The following is a 22,723-nucleotide window of genomic DNA, read 5'->3' on the forward strand; positions in this document are numbered from 1 at the left end:
TCCTGAGTCAAGGTGTTACTGTGTTTTGTATGCAAAGATAGCGCAACCTGTCTACAGGTGGTTGGCATGAGTTAGCATGGTGCTAATGCTATCTGCGGCAGCTATTATTTCTAACTCAGGAATTTAGCGTGGCTCAGCAATAAGAGAGGCGGCGGACGATGTCATCGAGCAGCGATGCAAAGGCTGCAAACCTTTGACCCCCATGCCAGTTGGCGCAGAATAAAATCCGAAATTGACTCTAAATCGGGTTTTTTCTCGACGCAACAGGTTTTCCCGTCCGTCGCTTCCTTCCAGGCCTCACTTATTAGATTTTATGAGGCTTATGTGACTTTAAAAAAGCGTCTCTTCGAGTAAAAGCTGTCATCCCCTCCGGCTTCGCCCCGTCACGACTCCTCGGGTCGCCGCAAACCGAAACCGTGAACGAAACCAGGCCCGGGAGGAGAAGTGGAGCGTGTTCGGCCCGAGCGGCCGCGTAACCCGAGCTCTTAATTCTAACAGTACGGGGCAATAAAGTGGCCCATTAATAGCCTCCCGCGTCTGTTCTTCTTCTCTGATGGTTTTTCCAGTGTCAAACAGCGGCCAGAGGTTCTTTGATCCATCTCATCTGAGCGCGTCGCCGTCTGCCGTCCCCCCGCCGCTGTCCGGCCCCTAACGGCCCTTCCGAGACGAGGCGAAGGACCCTCCGACGGCTTCTCGACGCTTTCATCAGCTGCTGGAAGGAACTCGCATGACCTCATACATGGCGAGTACAAGCCCTCCCGCGCCGTCAGCCATCAGCGCGGAGATGATCGACGGCGATGAGAAATATTGGATTTTTTTATGTTTTTGCTGCGGGAGGGGTGTTTTTTTTCCAATGGCTGCCGCTGCCGGTCCATCACAGACCTACCGGTCGACTTAACACAGACCGGGGAACCAATCAGGCCGGTATCAGAAAACTGCAGTTTCAAGCTGGGTCAAAACACCGACACCAGCTCTCTGGATGGAGTCTCCATCTTCTCCGTCGTCCTTCCAAAGTCCAAAAACAGCAGGTTCACCGGTGACACCAAAATTGTCAGAAGGTTTGTGATTGACAGCCGACCATCCAGACTAAACCCCGCCTCTCACTCCAGTCTCAGCTGGGATGGACTTCACCCTGCCTGCAGGGTAAGGTGAATGAATGAATGAATGGATGGATGGATGAAAATTCAGACAAAAAAAATCCTTTCAAATACAACAAACATGGGTTTGAATATTGAAAATGAAAATCATTTAGACACAACTCCGGCTATATGGTGGTCCTTTTCCTGAGCGCTGACATGGCGGCGAGAGCTGAAGTGCGCCTCCTTCGTATTATTAACATACATTTACCACGAGTCGCTGCCAGGCGTGGTGAGTCCACTCATTTCCAGGAAACATCTCCGGCTTCCAGGGGGAATCAGAGAAGAAGCTTCATTAGACAGGCGTTTTCACAGCGGGCGACCTTCGAGATCACGACTCGCCGCACCCGGGGCTCTCGGACGTTCGTCAAAATCAACCGTCTCATGGCGTCACCTTCATTCTTTCCGGTTTATCTTCTATTTCTGACCCTGAGGAGGTTGCGCTCGACAGGAGCCGTTGTATACGTTCTTGTTCTTCTCAAATCTCTTCCTTAAAAGTAATAATTCATTCTGAATATGAAATTTATTAGTCGTATTAGTCTAAATGCTGTGTGTGGCGCGAGCCTTTTCTACTAAAGCACTTTTTATCCGAAAAACATGTGAGGACATCACAAATAAATGCTCTAAAAATTCAAATGACATATTCAAACAGCTGCATTTCAAAATAAAATCACAGAATTTGAGACTTAATTTAGATTTAAATTCTGCTCACACAAAAATATGTATATTTTTGAGCTTGTAGTTTTGTCTCATTCACACCCGAGGAGATGTGTCTTTCTGAAAGCGGTTCCCCCGTCCCACTGTGCACGTCCATCGTGCACCCTGGTCCTGCTGAGCCCCACGTGTTTGTCCACGTACTGCGACGCCTGATGTGAAGGTTCTGGAGTGATGGAGCCTCACAGGGTCCCGGGGATGAAAGGGTCCAGTGTTCGGGACCGAGGAGGGTCCATTTGGACCATTTGGATCTCATTAGGAGAAGATGGGAGGAAACCCGGAGGCTGGGGTCCGAGTCACCGGCTCCACCAACAGGAAGCCTCCTCTGACCTGCTGTAATTGGAAACACGCGTCATCAGAGGGTGGTGCCCCCCGCCTCGCTCCCCACATAGGCGCCGTTGTTTGCTTTGCGTGACAATAATGAGCCGTTATGACGGAGGTCCGACCTAGTTTCATGTGTTTCGACGCTTTTCCATTGACATGAAGATAATTGATCTTCTCATTGATTAAAAAAAGGTTGTTTCCGAGCGATGGCTGAGTCGTAAACCTACGTGTTGACTCGCGAGGGGAAAGGCTGAACAGACAAGAAGACGGAAAAAGAACTATTCGAAATGAGAAAGCCATAGATAAGACAATATTTGCAAGAGGCTACTGGAGGTTTGTTAAAAAGATACTCAGATTACCAAATGGATGAGGATTCAGCAATACAAATGACCCAAATGAAAATTGGACAGCACCGACAGCATGGATTGTCATGTTCTGCATGGCGGGAATAAAAACCATGGACTCTCGGACGGGTTGAAGTATTTTTATTTTCTCCCTGCACTGCTTCACCATGTGAAGATACCCATTAAACTAATTTTGGAGAAAACGTTGATGTTCCAGTGCCAGCCCTGTAAACCCCTCTGGGCCGTAGCAGGCCAGAAGAGCTCGGACCTTTTCGTCACTCCATTGCTCTCTGCTTCTGTCCGCTTTGTGGCAAGAAAACAACCGACCAGTGACCGCAATAGTTTTTAAAAATTGTGCTCTGCAATCCGCAAGAAGCATTAGGTAATGGCTGTGGCTTATGGGTTCCCCAGTCACCGAGCACCTTACATGGAACTGGGTCAGCGGTCCCTGGTCCCAATGCTTTCCGAATACACGTAAAAACAGTCTTGTTCCAGAGATGGTTCAAGGAACTGCAAAAAAGTTCACCACAGTGCACTGATCTCTCCAAAAAACTTGCATGGGAGGTGACATTTTCTAAAATGTTGCTTTAGATACAGAAAATGTGCCTCCAAAGTGGAAATAAAAGTGACTTGCAAAAGAAGGGGAAAGAGAAATTATTATAATAATAATTAGAAAACAAATGTCTAGAATCTTTCAATTCTTTGAGCTTCACTGTCTTAATGAGTGCAATAAGAAGACGAGTTATAAATAAATCAGCTAAATGTCACGCAAACATGTTTCACGGCGGATTTTCATCAGCGTATGAAGCAAATTAGCATGCCGGCGGTCACGAATCCTGGTCGCCGACCGTCCGGCACGAACCTGCTGGGACGCCACTTCCATTCACGTCGGCCGACGCATTAATGAACAACCTGGCGCTTTGTGACCTTCTTCATGAAAGCAGCAGGAGTCTTTAAAGTTCACTAATGAAGCAGCAGAGCTGCTAATTCAACTTGAAAATATGTTAAAATATCGACATTCGCGTCACAATCTGAAACCTGAGAACCAGAAAAAACATTTTCATCACTGGGACTAAAAGAAATTCAAAAACAAATGTCCAGAAAATCAGTGAACAAAATGCAACAGTAATAATTTGGTTCAGTGATTCAATGGTGATATCCATAAAATATGTACATACATAATATTATTTTGTAAATATACCTAATGATATATTGATTAACATAATAAAATATCTGTTTTTATATTGTTGTTTTTCCATCAGTTGCATTAGCAAGTAGTTTCAGAACATATCTGAATCAAATGAGATTCAAAAAGGTTAGCACGGACAAAATTAAAAATTTTTTGGGCGAAAAATCTTTCATTATCAGTACGAGATTAATGAAATTTACAAGAAAATTATGTAAACATGTCAAACGTTGATTGAAGATTTCTCAGGGAATGAGTTGAATCTCAGCTGAATGGATGACCCACAGTTTGACAGCATAAGTGATGCTGCCTTCAGGTAATATGGGAAAGACGGATACGACAGAAAAAACAACAACATTCTGGATGCTGACATACGACTTTTATTTATCAAAAATGAAAGTTCCGACGTTACGTGAACTACTCATTTAACCGGAATTCAGGGCACAGTGATTCAGCATTTTATCCAGAGCAGACGATGATCCCCGGGCCGGCCGTGAGCCACTGAGCCGCGCCGGGGCCGGTGGTGGCCGGGGGAAAGTGACCCGCGGGTACGGCAGTCTGTTTTGTTGGAAATTAACATTTTTCACCTTAGTCCATTCTGTTTCTTCGTAATTTCGTTCCGTGAAGATGGAGTTCCTCCTCTGCTAACCGGCTAATAGCGACGTAGCTAGGCTCAGAGCAGATTCCAGAGGCGTTTCTAGAAGTTTCGGCGCGGAAGGTCAATTGCGCCCAGCCCTCTTCTGTCGTTTTTTTTTTTTTTTAATAAAGTTGAGAGAAAGGAGACGGCCCAGTCGCCATATTTATGTCGGTCACAGTTTTTTTTCCCGACACAACTTGACTTAGAACTGCTGGAAATTCCCTCGGTGTTCGCATCATTAGTAGCGAGCAACTCTGCTAAAGAGCTGTGCGGCGAGCTAGCGTTAGCCAGAATGTAGCGTTTGCTAATAGACAGGGTGAAGACGTCACAATGAAGGTGGTGAGCAGAATGACGCGACGAGAAATAATGGATATTTTCTAAACCCATTGGATTAATTTCACTTATTGGACCGAACACAGACCGTCGCTGGACAACTGTGGTGAGTCTTGTTAAAATGTCCCCATTGTGAGATGATTAAAAACACATTCTAAGTCGTGGCTGCTGGACTCTGCACCACTTACATACGTAGGTTTCATGTCCAGGTTTTGTCTGGTCCAGAGCTTGTCTTGTCCTGGTTCTGTCAAGTTCCAGGTCTTGTCTTTTTCTGGTTTTGTCTGGGCCAGGTTATGTTTTCTACTAAAACTAAAGCTAAAACCAAACTAAATAAAAAATGAAAATTTTCATGTAATTGACAGAGTAACAAACTCGCCTGGAAGGATAAAAGAATAGAATACATTGAACCATCAAAAACATAAAACCTCAAAGCAGTTCTCGTGTTTTTATGTTAAGGCTGAATTAGTTTAGCTGTGGAAGAGATTTGCAAATCAGCAAAAATGTGTTAAACTTCTTAAACTGACTAAACCTCCCAAAAAGTGAAGGCATGAAACAAACAAGACCTAGAATAATATATTTCAGGTGAGAGGAGCGGTTCTGGTTCTGGTTCTGAACACAGTGTGTGTAACATGAGGGTCCAGCTCTTGACTGTTGGCAGCAGCTTCAGTCAGGGGGGAGGGTCTCTGTTCTCAGGCTAAAACCTCAGTGTTTGTTGTTGCTGCACCTGCAGCCTGAAGCCCCGTGGGAGAGTACCCCCTCCCCAGCTGATCCTCATGTCAGCGCATACCAGTGCCCCCCAGCCCACCCTCCCTGTTGACAGAAGCTGTGGGAACGTCAGTGAAGTTCCTGATCCCGCTGCTTCCTGATGATCAGAAGATTTTGGATTAAAGAACCGCTGACAGGATTGTGAAGACACCTGATCCAGATCCCGATCTGATGAGAACCAAAGTGGGGGCTCCTGAATACCAGCAGGGTGGGGTCCCACTTTGCTTCTCATCTGATTAGGACCCCCGGGGGTCCCCTCCAAACCTGGACAAAAACCCCAAACCTGGTAAAATCTTCAGAGATATGACCATAAAAATAATAATTCCAGTTCTTGGTGTGTTCTTGTCAGGCAGACCAAATCTGGGGCTTGAACAGCAGTACATTTTCTGGTGTGTACCTTAGACTTTGGGACAGTTGACTGTCCTCAAGTCCTCTGATTTTTAATGAGTAAAGAATTTAAAATCAACTGAAAGGAACCTAGACCTTAAACTGAGCTCAGAGGAAGCTGAGACAACTGTGATTCACCTGATCATATAAGCCATTACAAAAATAACGTTCCTTTTGTTGTTGTTATTACTAGTCCTAGTTCTATTAGTATTTCTTGCAGTTCTACTTTGGCGCAAATGTCTTGTTGATATTTTGGCAGTTGAAAGGCATTTCTATTTTCTTTGTCAAGATTTCATTGGACTTCTAAGAAACTTTAGTTCAGCGCCCTCCTTCCGCCCTCCTGCCCTCCCGCGGCTGTCACTCAGATAAGGAGGCGTCCGGCTGCCGTGGCGTTGCGTTAGTTTGTATTGAGCCAAGACTCCGGGGTTCTGAGGGTCTCTGCCCTTTTCAAGCGTCTTCACCGTGACACCGGCTGACATTTAAGATTGTCTTCATCCCAAAACCTGTGGCGATGAATCACCCTGAATGCCATTGGAAGGAGAGAGACTTACACAACAGCAGGTGGTAAATCCTGGAGTTCACTGGTCACAGGTGAAAGCATAACAGTGTTTTTAGTTTGCTGTGTGGTCTTAACTTTTCTCACAGAGCTTTGAATTTTGTCAAATTTTTGAAACCTTTCCTGCAATTAAAAATCTTTGTTTTTCTGATGCTGGTTACATTGCCGGTTGAAAGCATAACTGGCAATATTGAAAAATGAACAAATTAGAACTACCTGAAAACTGTGAATAAAAAAACAAAATAAATAATGGAGTGCAGTTTAGCCAAAATGGACTGAATCACATTGAAATTTGTTAAGATGTTTTACTGAAATTGATTTGAAAAGATTTCGTTTCATTGTGCAAATAATTACATTCTGAAATAATGTAAAAAATCCCTAATTTAAAAGTAAATTAAAAAAAAACAAAAAAAAACCTCAAAGCCAGAAATGCTCTGATTCTTGCTCAAATCCCTTCTCATTTTCCACCATTTCTTTAAAAGTGAGAGAAAAATTGCCAAGGACCAGCCAGAGTCATTTTATAAGGAAGAATTCAATGTTAGGATCTGCCTGCAGATTTGGGTGAGAAGCTGCTGGTTGGACAGAATCAGCTGAATCAGCCTCTCTGCTCTAAACCTTCGTCCTGATTTCACTCTTTGATCTCGACCGGCGGCCGATAAAAAGATCGTGTTCTCATTTGCTTCCTGACTGATTAAAGTTGACCTGTTTTCCGACACGTTGGTGATGTCAGTGTAGCAAGGCCGAGGGCGCGGGCGCTCCTGCGCCGTCAGATTGATGAAGACTCGCCTCCAGCTGCCGTGTTTATTGGTCTTGGAAGAACCGCCCTGGAGTCCTTGAAGCGTTTCCAGGTGCTTCCATGGACTCGGACGGAGCAGAAAGTGATGACGAAGCTGAGATCTGAAGCTGCAGGGATTCAGAGATTTTCTTGTTGTGAACTGGAAGATTGTTTTAATCCAAGAGATATTAACCCTCTGATGGCCGTGAAACTGTTTTCTGCTGATGTGGGTTTGGACCCGCAGGGACTGCCAGTGTGTTAGAACCTTCAGAACCTCAATCACAGAACAAGAAGAAGCCACCTATCAAGAAGTCACATCATTAGCTTGACATTAGTCTGATGCTTAGCTCTGTCTTTGCTAATTTTAGTAATTGTGCATATGTGTGTGTTCATGCCAGCACATGGGTGTATATATAGTTTGTGTTTAAATGCATTTTTCTTTTCTTTATTCGTCATATTTTTTTAAACTGTGAGCCTGACATGTTTATTGGCAGGCTTGCCCGTGAGCCTTAGATGTTTATCGGTATGCTAACCTGTGAGCCTTAGATGTTTATCGGCGTGCTAACGTGTGAGTCTGAGATATTTATCGGTGTGCTAACCTATTAGCCTAAGATTTTTATCAGCGTGCCAACCTGTGAGCCTGAGTTGTTTATCGGCGTGCTAACCTATGAGCCTGAGTTGTTTATCGGGGTGCTAACCTGTGAGCCTGAGTTGTTTATTGCCGTGCTAAACTGTGAGCCTGAGATGCAGTCATGAGCCCCTCAGTTTGTACAGTTTCTTCTCATAATTCCGACCGAGGTGCGTTCTTGTTCTTTGTTTCCACATAGAGCATATTTTCATTAATCTTCCAAGTCATATAATCATTTCTTCAATTATTATAACATCATGTGAATGCAGCAGTAAAACATACCAGATGAATACATGTTTTTTTTTCCTTGGTGAATGACCTTTGAATGGATGCTACCTTTCCTGTTGCATTGTGGGGAAAGTTGGAGTGACAGCCTGTGGTTGATAATTACCACTATAGGTTTTGGACAGACCTTCGATGTAATTAGTACCGACTGATTTCATGGACTAAAAATGTCTCACTTTTTCACTTTGTTTTTAACTTCTGACTTGGTTTCAAGCCCGGGTTTCTAACATCCATCTGATTTTATTTTCCACTCTCCCCGATCACGTCTTTCAGGTGACATGTCTTTAACATGAAATGAACCTCCTCCTGACGTCAGATCGGCGTCTTCCTGACGTCAGATCAATGTCAGTCTGATTTTTTTTGTTTTTAACTGATTAGTTACAAAGTCCGAGAGTTTCCTGCCTCGGTGAACTCAGGTCCTTGAACGGAGTCACTGTTTGTCTTGGCTTTTATTCTCTTTGTCTTTGTCTTCCTCCGCAACCTCCTGGGAAGGTTGACATCTCAGGCCGCCTTCGTAGTGAAACAGCTCCTCAGTGCAAAGTGGCCGGCTGGCGGCTGGCAGCAACGACCACACGCAACTCAGAGGTGCTGAACCAACAGAAAGAAGGAGTTAGTTAATTCTCCACTTAAAGGTGAAGCGTGAAGTGGATTATTACCCAGCAGGAGGAGCTCAGTTACGCAGGTATCGGGTCTCGGCGGCCTGATTACTGAGCCGCCGCCGGCTGACAGTTTACACTCGGTGTATTTACTTGGGATATGTTTCTCTCTAATGGTTCCCATGTTCTTTCTGTCAATGAGGCGCTTGTGGAGGAACCGGAGCCCGTGTTGTTGGACACTTTGCGGGCTTATCTAAGATCTGCGCGTTAAAGCGGAGGGCGGAGGGTCATTTAGCAGGGAGGGAAAATATTGGCCAAAGGTTTCTTGCTTTAATCCCATTTCATGTTCATGTGCGCCGAAGCCAAAACCCAGTTTCCCTCCGCCGCCTTTCTGTCCTCGTCTCTCACACTTTACTGTTGTTGTAGTGAAGAAGGAACGAGTCCCGCTTGGGAGGAACCTCCGGGGGCCCCAAAACCCCCTTGACCATGGCCTCACACTGGCCTTTTTATTTCTTCGTCCGCACAGATAAACCAAACAGGAGTGTGCTGGTGAAGAAGACATCGATTTCACGGCTCGCAGACATTTACGTGGTTTCAGGCTGATTTCTTTAATATTTTTGGTGCTGCTTAATGTAGGTTGTCAGATTAGTTGTTGCATATTTTTGGTCATTCCTTTTTTTTTCTTCCTGTAATTTTATTTTGGTAATCTCCCCACCCATTCCACTCCATTTTTGCTTTTTTTTTCCCAATAATTTTTTTGTAATTATTTCTGTAATAACAAAGTAATGTATTGAAATTAAAATCTGTCCTTTCCTTCTAAGCAATACCACTAGTACCAAACAAAAAAAATACTATTTCTGTCTGATGTATCTCAAATAATGCCCACATGACACAGCCGTCAGACACTATTTAATATTCCAGTATTTTGGAAAATCCACTATCAAATTATTTCTTGTTTCTGTTGCATTTTTTCCCTCCAATAGGAGCAAAAATTCTCTACAAGTTAAGATCATCTTAACAGAAAATGACATAAATAATTGCCTGCTGATTTGTTGGCTTTTTATAAACTGAAGGAGCTCCTGGTTCCTGCGCTTTGTGACCTTTGACCTCAGGGCATCCAGCTGATCTGGAGAGTTCACAGCCTCCAGAGGAAGCAAGAAACACAAATACCAGAGGAGAATGTGAGTGTTTGGCAGCAGCTTGCCTGCATGTGACCCACTTTACATTTCCAATATCGACAGAACACAAACCTAGCTGCGCCAGAAAGAACAACAAATGGACATACAGGTCAAGAGAGTAACGTCTAGCATGCAGGAGGACACATTCTGTGCAATCATCTGATCACGGAGGCATGTGTGCCTTCAAGGAAAGAATAACACTGAACACCAGCGCTAGAAATAAAAGCCTAAATAATGTCAGACACACAGTGAAGGTCTGTTCGTAGAGGCCTGATGTTAGCTTGGACAGGTGATGTTGGCTCCCACAGCAGTGATAACAATCCCCGGGTTTCTTCCTTTGTTTTTCCCTCTGAAAAACGTTTTTGTAGGCAGTTTTCATGCAGTAGTTGTGTCAAAGATGTCAGGATGTTTTACCACGTTCAGATGAAATTCGAGATGTGTTTGTGATTTTGGACTTACCATTAGAAATTGACGTGAACTGGCTTTGGCAACAACAAAAGAGATCTGAAATCACCCTGAAGTCTTTTCAAACAGCGGCTCTGACTCTTTCAGGAGTCACACTCGTATTTGTGCCGGTTAGAAAAGGCCAGCATGAGGTCACCCCAGGAGGAGGTGGAGGCCTCTAGAGGTCGGAGGTCACACTTGTTTGTGGTGAGCAGCGTCTGACTGGATGTCTGTGGATGTGGAGCAGGGATCAATGTCTTCATTGTGGGCTGATGTCACTGAAATGACATCATTAGGGCCTTTCCTGCCACATCTGACCGTCTTTTTCCAGCAGAAGTGACGTGTAACCGGTGACCCTTGGTCGGAGGCGCGGTGCCAGCAGGTGCAAGTGAGCGGAGATGGAAACCACTGGGCTGTTGAGTGGAATGAAAAACATTCAAGGAATCTTTTAGGGGCTTAAATAAAGTCTGACATCATGACGAAAGAAGCAGCTCCAATTTGCTTCTCACTTCAACATCAGATAATTAATTTCCAAAATACCCCATAGGTAAATGTTTGTAGAAAAGTTGGATTTGTACAACTGACGGAAAAGGACAAAAACTCGTAAATAAAGTAGTTGTCCAAGAATAAAATTGAAAAATGAAAATTAAGAATCACAGTAGCCGACTATCACAAGATACCTATAATTAGGAGGGGAAAGAATAAAAATTCAACGGAAATGCTAAAATCTGTGTGAAAATGTAGGGCCAATAAAACTGTAAACAGGAAACTAAGATACAAAACATAATTGAAACTCCTGTCCTGGTGACGTTACAGTTACGTGGTCTTGAATGGAGTTACGTAAGAAGTTTGACACAAAAGGATGATTCACAGCTGGAGGCTGAGAAACCAAACGATCCAGCGACTGCGGAGCTCCTCTCTCCTCGAGACGCTCATCTTTGCAGCAGATGTGACCTTCAGGTGGATGGAAAAGAACATTCTTGGGAGTCACAGAGTGAAAAGGTGCGAGAGCGAAGTGGCGTGGCCAGTTTATTTAGACTGAGTGAAGCGACAGCGAGCGACGGGTCCAGCTGGACCAGAACTATAAACTGCACTTTATTCTTTTCCACTGGAGGATGAACCTTGTTCACTGTCTGAACCACAGCTGCTCACAGCTATTATCTTCATGCCCCGTCACCTCAGAGGACGCCGCCCTGCAGGCAAGAAAATCCCCCAAAACACTTAGCTGAACATTTGTGAGGTCACTGTTAGAGGAGAAAAAGGTATCAATGATACTTCCATTGGGGAAAACCTCTCCCAAAATTGATTTGGATATGAAGAAGAAATATATTTGTTTTTATAAAAGTGAAAATAATGTCTTAGATTTTTATCTTATTTTTTTATTTAAAATAATTTGAAGATTTCTGGAAAAAAATGGTCCAAGTGACAGCAACAACAGTGACTGGGAATTTCTGGAAATAAAACATCAGTAGTTTAAAGAGAAAAAATGAAAAATGCTTTTGAGTGAAAAGAAGTAAATCTGTTCCAGAACCTTTCCAATAATAAGACAAACAGTTGCTTTAAAAAACAAAACAATCAGTGTTGGACGAGTGCGCGCGACGAGGAGCTGTGGACTTTGCTCTTCGTCAGCAGCTGCTTTGTTTCGGAGTGGAAGCTGCAGCAGCTGCAACCCCTTTTGAAGTCGTCTTCATCTCACCGCTGTTTGTCTTCGCTCTTCATCTCCGAGTCTTACAACAACAGCCGCCGCCGAGAACTAATAAATGGAAGGGTTCGATTTCCGCCGCCACTGCCAAAGACCACAGCTCACCTTCGGGTCAGGCGGGGGGATCAGCGGCGGGGGGATGTTTACCCTCGGGGCGTCTCCTGTGATCCCACATTGCAGCACCGGGCGGCAACCAGATAAGGAGCTGAAGACGGATCGTATCGGACACCTGGGAAGAAAGTTCACCTTCTGAAGATTCATGGTGGAGTCTGAGTCAGCAGAGACACATCCGAGCTAACGCTAACGCTAACGCTAACTGTGACCTCGAATACACAGTGGGCTCGACAATAGCAGGCTGTTGGTATTTCACATCTGAATCTGGTCACAGTGGATCTCAGCTGGAGGCAGAGATTGTTTGATGTTGATGTTTGGCTAAATAGAGGGTCTGACATCCCTGTCAGGACACCTGACCGTTTAGTTTATATTATGACCGACTGCATTGGTTTTGTGTTGTTTTGACGTTGTCCGCTAACCGACCGAGAGCTGGCGTTAGCACTGCAACACTTGTTGTTGAAGTCAAATCGCTCTTACGCTCGATGTTTGGTAGGTTTAGGTAGACTTTTCTGTTTTTTTTTTTTTGAGTCTGTATCTTTCTGACATTGAGCCGGCGTCCATCTGATACTAAATCGTCAAGCCTGTCCGACAGTTGAAACACAAAGATAAGGCAGACAATGACATCTAGCAGAAGGAGAAACCTTTACTCCAGCTTCTTTTTACAAAGTGAATCGACTGACTCGATATCGAGGTTTTAAATTGGTACTTTTTATGCATTGGATCAGTGGTGCAGGAGATGATCTCTGGTTTTGGGTCACTTGCTGTATTTTTTCCTTATTTTTCTTTTTTTTTTTTTTTTTTACAAATTTTCTTGCCATTTCTTGCTTATTTCACAGTTTTATTTTAATTGAGTACATTTCCAAAGTTTGGAAACTTTTCATTAGTTGGGTTATAACACCTCCGGGTTCTGATGAGCTCAGATGTTCATCTGCAGCTGTGAAACCAGCGGAGATGAAGCGTTCCCAGGCGTCCTGGAGGCTCAAGATGGCTTTCATGAGCAGAATCGTGAAAACAAACGTCCATTACTGAGGAGCTTTGCATCTTTCCTGGGGAGATTTTCCCTGCGCTGTGTTATCGTGACAACATCAACACGTTGCATAATATGTGAGTTGTGAGCCCCCTTCTGTCCAGACCCAGCAAAAGGCCAGGAATCCATGCATGGTGCCTCTGCAGAGATGAAATTAACCAACTTCCTTATATGGTGGGTGCCTTGCTCAGGCCCCGCCCCCCTAACCACACCTGGATTCTCAACCTCAGACACACATCTGGCTCCTCTCAGAAAATACAATTTCACTTTGGTCCAGCAGGAGTTTCATTCTTCTCTTTTCTTTCCCTTAGCTCTAATTGTTTGTGTCGGCGAGGGGGACGTTCTGTAATTCATTTGTAGCTTTTAGGAATTTTTGCAAATTTTTTTGCTTGCTTTTTTCAGATATTCACACATCTGGGCATTTTAGAGTCTCCAGTGTTTTGGACTGTGGGAGGAAAGTTTCAAATATTTAGTTCTTCAGTTTCTTTGAATAACTTCAGGCACCTCATTAATTGTTAGTGTTACTTCCCCTTCTTTTTGTCCAAGGTAATAAAAAGTAAAAAAGGTCAATTATTGAGGACCCCCCTCCCAGAAATGGTTTAATTCTTGTTTCCAATAAATTAAACTAAAGGGGTCTTTTTTTTTCAAGCAATTTTCCCCAAATGTTATGTCCCAGTCAGGTAATTTTTCTAACACTTTTATTGTGAGGTCACTTTTTGTCCAGCTTTCAGGGAAACACTGTTTTCATCCATTTTTGTAGCCGTCAGAAAACTTTCTGCCCCTTCCATCAGAGTGGGTCCTGTTGTCGGGTCATTGCTCTTAGACAGGGAGGTGTTTTCCTGTCAGTTTGGCTTCAATATCTTCATGATATGAATGAAAAACCAGTGGACTTTCTTGGGAGAAAACATAGAAAATGACCACTTTTTCTTCCTTTTAACCACAAATAGTTAGAAAGTTGAAGAATCTGTAGTTCCTCCTGCCTGGACTTTTTCCCAGGTCATCTCGACCAAAATACCTCCAGATATACGATGGTTGAGAATCTAAAAGTTTCCAGCGGTAAAGTCGCCCTCGCCGTCTTTCCACCCCCGTGTTGATATTTAGACCTCAAAGATCCTCCACATCTGCTAAAGAAGGTCAACAAAGGCTCCGTGTGGAGGATTTTCCGGGGTTTTCCGGGTGTCCAGTCCAGTCGCTCCACACCATCATTTATTTGGAAAAGCAGCATCAGGAAGTGAGACCCGGTCCAGGATCCAGGAGGCCAATGTGGGCTGTGTCCAGTCCTGGTCCAAACAGGTGGGCGGCTGTTTATTCTGCCACCCAGGAGACGCACACACACGCTTGCAATATTCACATTCTGCAGAGGAGATGTGGAGGCGAGTCGTGTCATGTGACCGGACTTTTCCATCGAAAACTTCCTCCAGAGGTTTTCTGCTGTTTTCTTTGTGTTTGCATCTCAATAATCGGCGCCGCCCGTATCTTCTCCCATCTAAAATATCCACCTGGCCGTCTGGACAGAAGCTGGTCCAGACTCCAGGCGGAGGAGAGGCTTCTGTAGCAAACACCGCAGCCCATGTCGCGTCTTCGGCTGCCTGGGGGTTTCTGATGCTCAGGACTTGTTGCTGTTGTTTTTGGCAGCTGCTGATGTTGAGACTCACCAAGTTGAACCCATTTCCCACGTGTCTTAATTAGCTCTTCATATTTTCTGGAGCTTCCAGTGATCTCCTTTTTTCCAGGTGATCTCTTGCACCTTAAAAGGTCCCTTTTTTTTATACCTTTTGTTCATCTTGGAAGCATATTTTTTGTTTGTTTGTTTTTTTGTTTTTTCCCCCTCAGTTTCCAGGTCATTGCTCGCCTCCTTTAAAAAAATATACATTGATAATTTGTCGATATATATTTAAATTGCCAGTGTGTTTTTTTCATTTATTTTTCCTTTTTTTATAAATACTCCGGTCATCTGGTAAATTAGTTTCATTTTCAGTTCTTGTCTAATATTTTCTCTCTTTGTGATTGACAAATAATTAGTATCTTAATTTATGGGCTTGAAGAATTTCGTGTATTTTCGTGCTGATTTTCTTGCATTTTGGCCAAAAAGCAGGTAATCTTTGTCTAAATTTCAAGTATTTTTTGGACTAATTTCACGCCGCCGGTCTGGAGAACCCGTTAGCATGCCGAGCGTTGCTTCCTGCCGGCGATCTTAACAGGAGCCGATTGTCTGAGCGTCTCCGGGTTAGGAGAAAACCTCACATGGTTTTCTTCCTGTTAGACGTCCAGCAGCTTCTAGACACATGACGGGCTATTTTTAGGCTCTGTCCCAGATGTGTTTCCATCCAGAGGCCAAACAGATGAGTCCAGATCCTGTTTGCTATTTAAAGACCGGTTGTCACCTGCTGCCACGGGAGGCGTTGAAGCGCAGATCGATGTAGGGAGTCTCCATGGGACCTTTGGCTGAAAGACCCCTGTCAAACCATCTGGCAAGGAAATGGTTCTGGGTCTTGTTTTGAGTATTAATTAGCTTGTCATTCATAATATGTTAAAGCCTAGCTAGCAAAGCAATAATTTATTATTTAGTCTTTTGGGTGTTCTTTCTTATCTATTAGATATGTTAGCTTTTGCAATGAACTTGGTTTTGCTAGTTTTTTTGCAGCACAAAAAACACCACATATTCATATTATTAGTCATGAAAAAGGCAAACATTTTTAATATAATCGTCGATTTTTCCCTACTAAATATATATTTATAAATATAAAGAGAATACTTTATTTATTTTTTGAATGTGTGCGCGCACACGCACACACATACTGTGAGTGCAGCTTCATGATTGTATTTCTAAGCTCCTTTTCTTCCATCAGAAACCAAATAAATCAAATTGGCCAATAAAAGTGACCCGTCAGAACCTGCTGCCGGTTTTGGGTCGTTTGTTCACTTGCTTTTTAAAACCCACAAATCAACACACAGGCGCACACGCTGGCTCTCCCTGTGCGGCCGCCATGTTTAGAAAACAGGCGCTGTGGTCTAAAGCACACAGCGACCTCACCGCTGGAACAAGCCTCCACTTCCCTTGCTGCTCGCCTCTTATGTAATGACTTATCGTGGAACGTGACGGCGGTGATTGCGAGCGACTCGTTAGCCGAGCCGCGACACGCCCTCATCACTTTTAATGGGCCTGTCAGAGGGGGTGGAGCCGCCGGCTGCCAGCCAAATAATTAGGCCTCCAAACACTGGCGTCATTGTGTGCAGAAGAAAGTAGGTGAAGAGCTCAGACCCACTTTCTCTTCCAGCGGAGATACCGGGGGCTTCGCTTGCAGTGTCCGATTCCACGCCGTCCCGCTGCCGCTCTGGCCGCAGTGAGGTCACGTGACCGTTTTCGCATCTCCTGCCAGATGAAGACTTTACCGCTTATTGGTAAACACAGGAAAAGAATCACAGACTCTCACAAATGCATTATACAAGATCCTCAGCTGCTCTCTGCAGGATTCCAAATTGTGTCACAGAGACTTTTAGCTTCACCTATTGGTGATATTTCGATGTTTCTACATCTGTTCATAAATTTTGCCAAACTTTCATGTATTTCCTTGCAAATTTCAGGCATTTTTTTATTTTTTTATTTTTAGGAATTTTCCAATGAATTTTTAGGAATTTTCCTTTTGATTTGAGTTTTTTATTTTTTTTTTCATAATACTATTTGAAAACCTTTCCCCCCTTGACTCCATCTATAGATGAATATAAGTATTGAGTGAGTCCAGTGTGCTTCAGCAGGCTGAATGTCTGCAGCGGTCCAGTGGACGGGCTGATTGAGGAGGCGTGTCGGAGGCCAGGCGCTCAGCGTCGGACCTCCGGCCCCGTCCGGACCGGGATCCAGCGGGATCTCGTCGGTGGTCTGACGGCTCCCGGACAAAGACCAGACGTTCGGCCTGGACCCGGTTCATTCCCGCACTAAAACACTTTTCTTCTTTGTCCCTTTGAAGAAACACCAGAGTTCACAGGAAAGAAAACAGACACTCAGGAGAGAAAATTCACAGGTTCAGAGACGTTGCTCTGAAGAAACAGGAAATTTTCTCATTTACATGAGGAGGTTTTATTTGGCTCCTCTGCGCTCATTCAGGCCCTCGATGCTCCGCTAACAGATGGAGGTGTCGTTAACGCTAGCAGGACTTTTATTATTAATAACTTTCTACCGCCAACGTGGCTTTTTATTATTTATCACAGCACTATTAAATGAGCCGGGCCTGCTGGCGGTGACCAGGGACTTTATTCAAACACATCCCCAGGGATAATTAGCTGGTCTCCTCAGGGGTTGACAGCAGTTCACCTGAGGGTTGTTTCCAGCTTATATTCACACAGTAATGATTTTAAATAAGCAGTATTGGAGTTAGTCAGATTTAATTAGCAGGATAATTTTAATGTAGTATTAAAATAACGCATTGTCAAAAAAATCATTAGAATGACAGGATAATGTTTTAATGATATTACTTGTACAAATCCATGTACAAAGGAGGAATAGTGAATACTTTGGTAGACAGATGCTGGATTTGGAGCCGCCAGGCAGGAGGTCTCGAGGAAGACCAAAGAGAAGATTTATGGACGTAGTGAGAGAGGATATGAAGGTAGTTGGTGTGAGAGAGGAGGATACAGAGAATAGGGTTGGATGGAGAAGGATGATTCGCTGTGGCGACCCCTGAAGGGAAAAGCTGAAAGGAGAGTTTGAAGACGAAGAAGACTTGTACAAATCTCAGGAACAAATGACATTTGCATTTTGCAAAGTCTCAATTTTTAAAAATAATACAAATGTAAAAGCAAATAATTGCGATATAGATATACCATTTATTTCAAAAGTTTTAATTTTTAATATTATTTCTACAGAATGACTGCTCATGTTATCGTGCGAGGACCAGCTCATGCAGTCTCAGCTCGCAGTTCCAGCCTTGGACCATAGGGAGGCGCTGGGCGAGGCAGCCGAGCAGCGTCCCCGGGCCTTGAGATGAAATTACATAATTCCTGGAAAGTTTTGTTCAGTGGTGGCGTGGAAAAATTAATGGAGGCTCCCCGAGCGGGCGAGTTATTTTAAGACAATCAGAGCAGTGATACAAACATCACGGTGAGTTTCTCTAACGCCGGAGATTGAATGGACTTAATTGTTTGGGGAGGAAATGTTTCAAAGACTTTTCAAGGACTCTTTTCAAGGACCCTTTTGAAACGTGCCAAGCGTTTGAAATAAAAGTCGAGATGCCTCGTCTGCCAGACAGTCAACTGGAAGCCCTTCAAAATAAAATTTAGCCTCCTGAGTGAAAAAAAAATAAAAATCCCAGTCATGTAGCTGGACAACCCTAACACACCTGACTGGTGTTTCTCAACTTCTGGCTCTACCTTCCCTTCGTATTAATTATCCGTCCGTCCGCACCCTTGCAAGTTCTCTCCCGAGTGTGGAAATCAACGGGCGATTTGTGGGAACATCGAACGGAAGCGAGAGACAAGCACAGATCGTAACGGCGAAGGAAAAACGAGGCAGCGGGATTGGCTTAATGGCTGTCGAGTGGCGCCGTCGTTCTACGATCGACGTGTTTCCGGACGTCGAAAAACAAGCCGGTGACGTCACCGGTGATGTCATGTGAGCCGGTGCCAGTTGGGGTGGGGTGCGATGTTTGGAGATACACATCTGAAGACTGCAACCTTAGCATTCACAGAAAGCAGCCTTTTCCATCCAAAGTACTGCTAGCATTAGCCTGGTAGCATTTCTACAAGAGTTATATAAGCAATGTAATGGTAGCATGAATGGAAAGTAGTGTTTATATTAAAAACATAGAGTTAGCTTTAACACAGTATTAGGACCAGCTGCTGGTTGAACTGCTGCTGACTTCCAACATCAATCACCTGGAGGGGGGGTGACAGACCTAGACCCCATCCTGCCCCCCCCCCCATCAGGTGGGTGACCTGAGCCAAGCCGAGGGGGTTCTTCCTCTCTTAGCTGAGGCCATTCATCATGCTGGCTGTGTGTGTGTGTGTGTGTGTGTGTGTGTGTGTGTGTGTGTGTGTGTGTGTGTGTGTGTGTGTGTGTGTGTGTGTCTGTGTAAGGGCGGGATCAAAAAGGTCTGTGTAAAAATGATTTACGCCAAATCGACCGTAAAGGACACACAATATGAAATAAATTACTTGAAAATTGTATCTAAAACTTAGCCCAGAAGCCGAGTCTTAGAAACAGCCTTAAATTGACTCAAGTGATTTTAATCTTTAATCTTGAGAGTTTTTTGTAAATCAGCAAAACAGTTACGAAGAAATTTCCCTCAAAATGAGCAAGAAACACATCATAATGATCAAGAGAGAAATCACTTAAAAAGCCAGAAAAAACCCTCACATTTTCCGCAACAATCAGGAAGAAATTAACTAAAAGCAGCCCCAAAATAGCGATAAATCTGCACTAAATTAGCAAGCACTTGGAAGAAGTTGAGTGTGAAATTGAGCTTCGTTCAGACACAGTGCAGCCGGTGCTGAGACACCCGGTGTGACGGTTTGTCTGAGCGCAGCGCTAATTGCTGTAATCAGCGTGTTGTGAGCCACAGAGGCGAGGTGTTACCTGCCGACAGGTGAGTAACTGGAACGCCTGGTCGAACCACATCTAACACACACTCCCTGCAGGTGACACCCCCTGCCACCAAACTTTTAAGGCAGGAAGCTTCAGCCACCCCCATGTGGTCTCCGTCCACCAATACCGGGACAGAACTGCAGCTGTGGGCGGTAAATGTGTGTTTTGTGTGTCTGTGTGGATCAAAAGCTGTTTGTGTGACAACAGGAGGGAGCAACACAACATTCTTCGCACTAATTACTGTTTCCCTCCTCCCAGCCGGAGAACTCCTTTTCTGGCCGCCGCCTCGTCCTCGGGTTCCACCGTCAACAGAACCCCCAAGTCCTGCTGAGGACTGCTCAGGTACATCATTTATTAAAAACAAAATCGCCCGCACATCTGGAGAGAGTAGCTGAAGCCTGAAAAGAAATCACCTGAAATTATGGCTGGGAACATATCTGAATTGAAAAAGTTTTGAGAAAAAAAAACTGCACATTTTTGGAAATAAAGAAATAAAAAACACGAATACTCGCACGTTTTGGTTGCGGAGGCTTTTCAACTTGTGTTTCTGAACCTTTTTGGACCTGGAAAGTGATTTGTGACCTCCATGTTTCCTCCAGTGGAATCAGCCTTTCTGTCAGTCATGTGAGGGAGGGAAGTGGAGGGAGATGTCGGCCGACCACAGAAACGCCGCCGCAAACCCAAATGACAGGAGGTCAGGAAACACCAGCCAATTACTGGACGCCCCACCACTTATTTTTCCCAGCTGAGACTCTCCCAGCTCTGACCTGCTTGAACAATGGAGGTCAGGGTAGGAAGTGATGTCACTGCCGACGCTGAATCTGTGTCTCCTAGCGACCGGGTCTGACATGTGACTGAAGGAGAGGCGAGCCTGAATGTAGAAACAACAATTTGGAAAAAACCCTGAAATAAATCAGCGAGGACACTGTCAAAATTAACATGGTGGGTTTCCCATGGCTAGTTGTTAGCATCTCCAGGTGAGACATTAGCGTTCCTCTGCAAAAGTATTGGCCATGTCTGGTTGAGTTGTTAATGTCCTCAGGCTAGTTTTCCCGCATCTCTGGTCTAGTAGTAATCGTTATCAAGGCTACTTTTAGCATCTCCAGTCTATTAGTTTGCATTGTCCAGGTTAATTGTTAGCATTCTTTATATCACTAGGAACTGGTTTATATAGTTAGCAGTGACAAAACCCATGCTATCTAGCGAGTCAATCGGATCGGTCAATCTCACCGTCATTTAAAATCAGTCTGCATTGCATTAAAGAGCTTCCAATCATAAAGCTGCAGAAGCTATTCATTTCACCCTTATATCCCTGACCGTATAGTCTCGTTGGAAACAGTTTGATCGTGAAATTCAGAAATAAAACCAGAACAGATTGTTATACACTTTTTTGGAAGATTTTATTCATTTTATGGTTGTTTCAGCTTTGCGATGTTTGATACGCTGACGTTTTTCATTTGAACAGGTGTTTCCACTTTTTTATTAAAAGCACAAACGGCGACAGGAACTAGACCAGAACCGAAGCTGAACCGGACTTTTGAGCGGCTAAGCGGGGAAACAGAAGGTTTGACGAGCAACTGAAAGGCAAGCGGTGGCGATGACAGACAGACGACCTATTTAACAGTTACGTGTCAGGACGTGAGCGTGAAACATGACCTCCGCAAAAGCCCGTCGTAACGTCATTGATCGGTGTCCTTCTGCTGCTTCTTTGCTTGAGGGTTTCTGTTCAAGCTATGTAAACTTTATTTCTATCTGTTTCGTCACTTCATCTTCAGGCTATAATTGTTTTTCCTAGTCCTACATGGAAGGGGACCAAAATAAATTAAGCTAAAAGGTTGGTCTTTTAAGAAGCTGACCTTGAATCGGTCAGAACTTAAGGGGCGTGCACCTGGAGGTCTTCTGTCCTGGTATTCAGTCTAGTGTTATTTACATTTTTTTTTCTTTTACAGCTTCAGTCCCTTTTTCTATCTTTTTTTTTTTTTTTTTGCTTCCAGGTTCTCAACGTGAAAAATGCTTTGAGCGAATGGACGAGAAAGTTCTTAAAATGAGCAGGGAGTGTCGTTTTTATGCTGCTAACTAAAGAATGAGCAGGGTTTGAGCAACAGCATCATTGGATTTTAAAGAAAACAGCCTCGTAGTCTTAAACTCATTTCTAAAGGCCTTACCCTTATCGAGTATTGGATCCAAACCCGCCCATCTTGGATTTTCTTGTGAGAGAAAACTGGATTGTGAATTTTCAGGGAAGAACCGATGAATGTGGACCTCTGTGTGTGTGTGTGTGTGTGTGTGTGTGTGTGTGTGTGTGTGTGTGTGTGTGTGTGTGTGTGTGTGTGTGTGTGTGTGTGTGTGTGTGTGTGTGTGTGTGTGTGTGTGTGTGTGTGTAGGGGGGGGCTCACAATCTTGATTGACGCTGATCTAAATTGGACCGCCGCTCAGTTCCAGAATGTTCTCCCTCAGACTGATGAGGTTTGCAAACTTGACTCCGACCGGGTGTGAGGTTGGTTATGATGCTCCTTTCTGAGGTCTTTGGGGAAATTCCTGGTGACATTTGGGTAATTTTTATATTTTTCTTGTTTTTGGTTGTCCAAGACTTCCAGACAATTTGTCATAGATTTCTAGGTACTTTCGCTGCCGTTTTTAGGTAAATTCTTTGCGATTTTAAGACAGTTTATTGCTAATTCTGAGACACTTTACAGGCTGTAGAGGGTGTAAGTAGTGGTTTTTGTCCCACTAATGTGCAAGTTGTTCAGAGACAGTCCTCTCTTAATAAATCCACGGTCTGGTTCTGCTCAAGGTTTTCTTCCCGTTAAAGTGGGGTTTACTGTCGCCAGGATCTGCTCGCGGGGGAAATGGTCGGCTCACTGTAAACGTAGAGGGAGTGTGGTCCTCATGAAAAGTGGCCTGAGATCACTGGTGTTCTAAGTTGGCGCTGTATAAATGAAACTTAATTAACACAGGACATCCAGGAGATGTGAATAATGGAGCGTAATAAAAAGAGTGTGTTCAAAGAGCCAT

Source organism: Fistularia commersonii, chromosome 5 (assembly GCF_037954325.1).
Source record: "Fistularia commersonii isolate RoL2024-O1a breed Wild chromosome 5, RoL_Fcom_v1.0, whole genome shotgun sequence".
Classification (NCBI taxonomy): domain Eukaryota; kingdom Metazoa; phylum Chordata; class Actinopteri; order Syngnathiformes; family Fistulariidae; genus Fistularia; species Fistularia commersonii.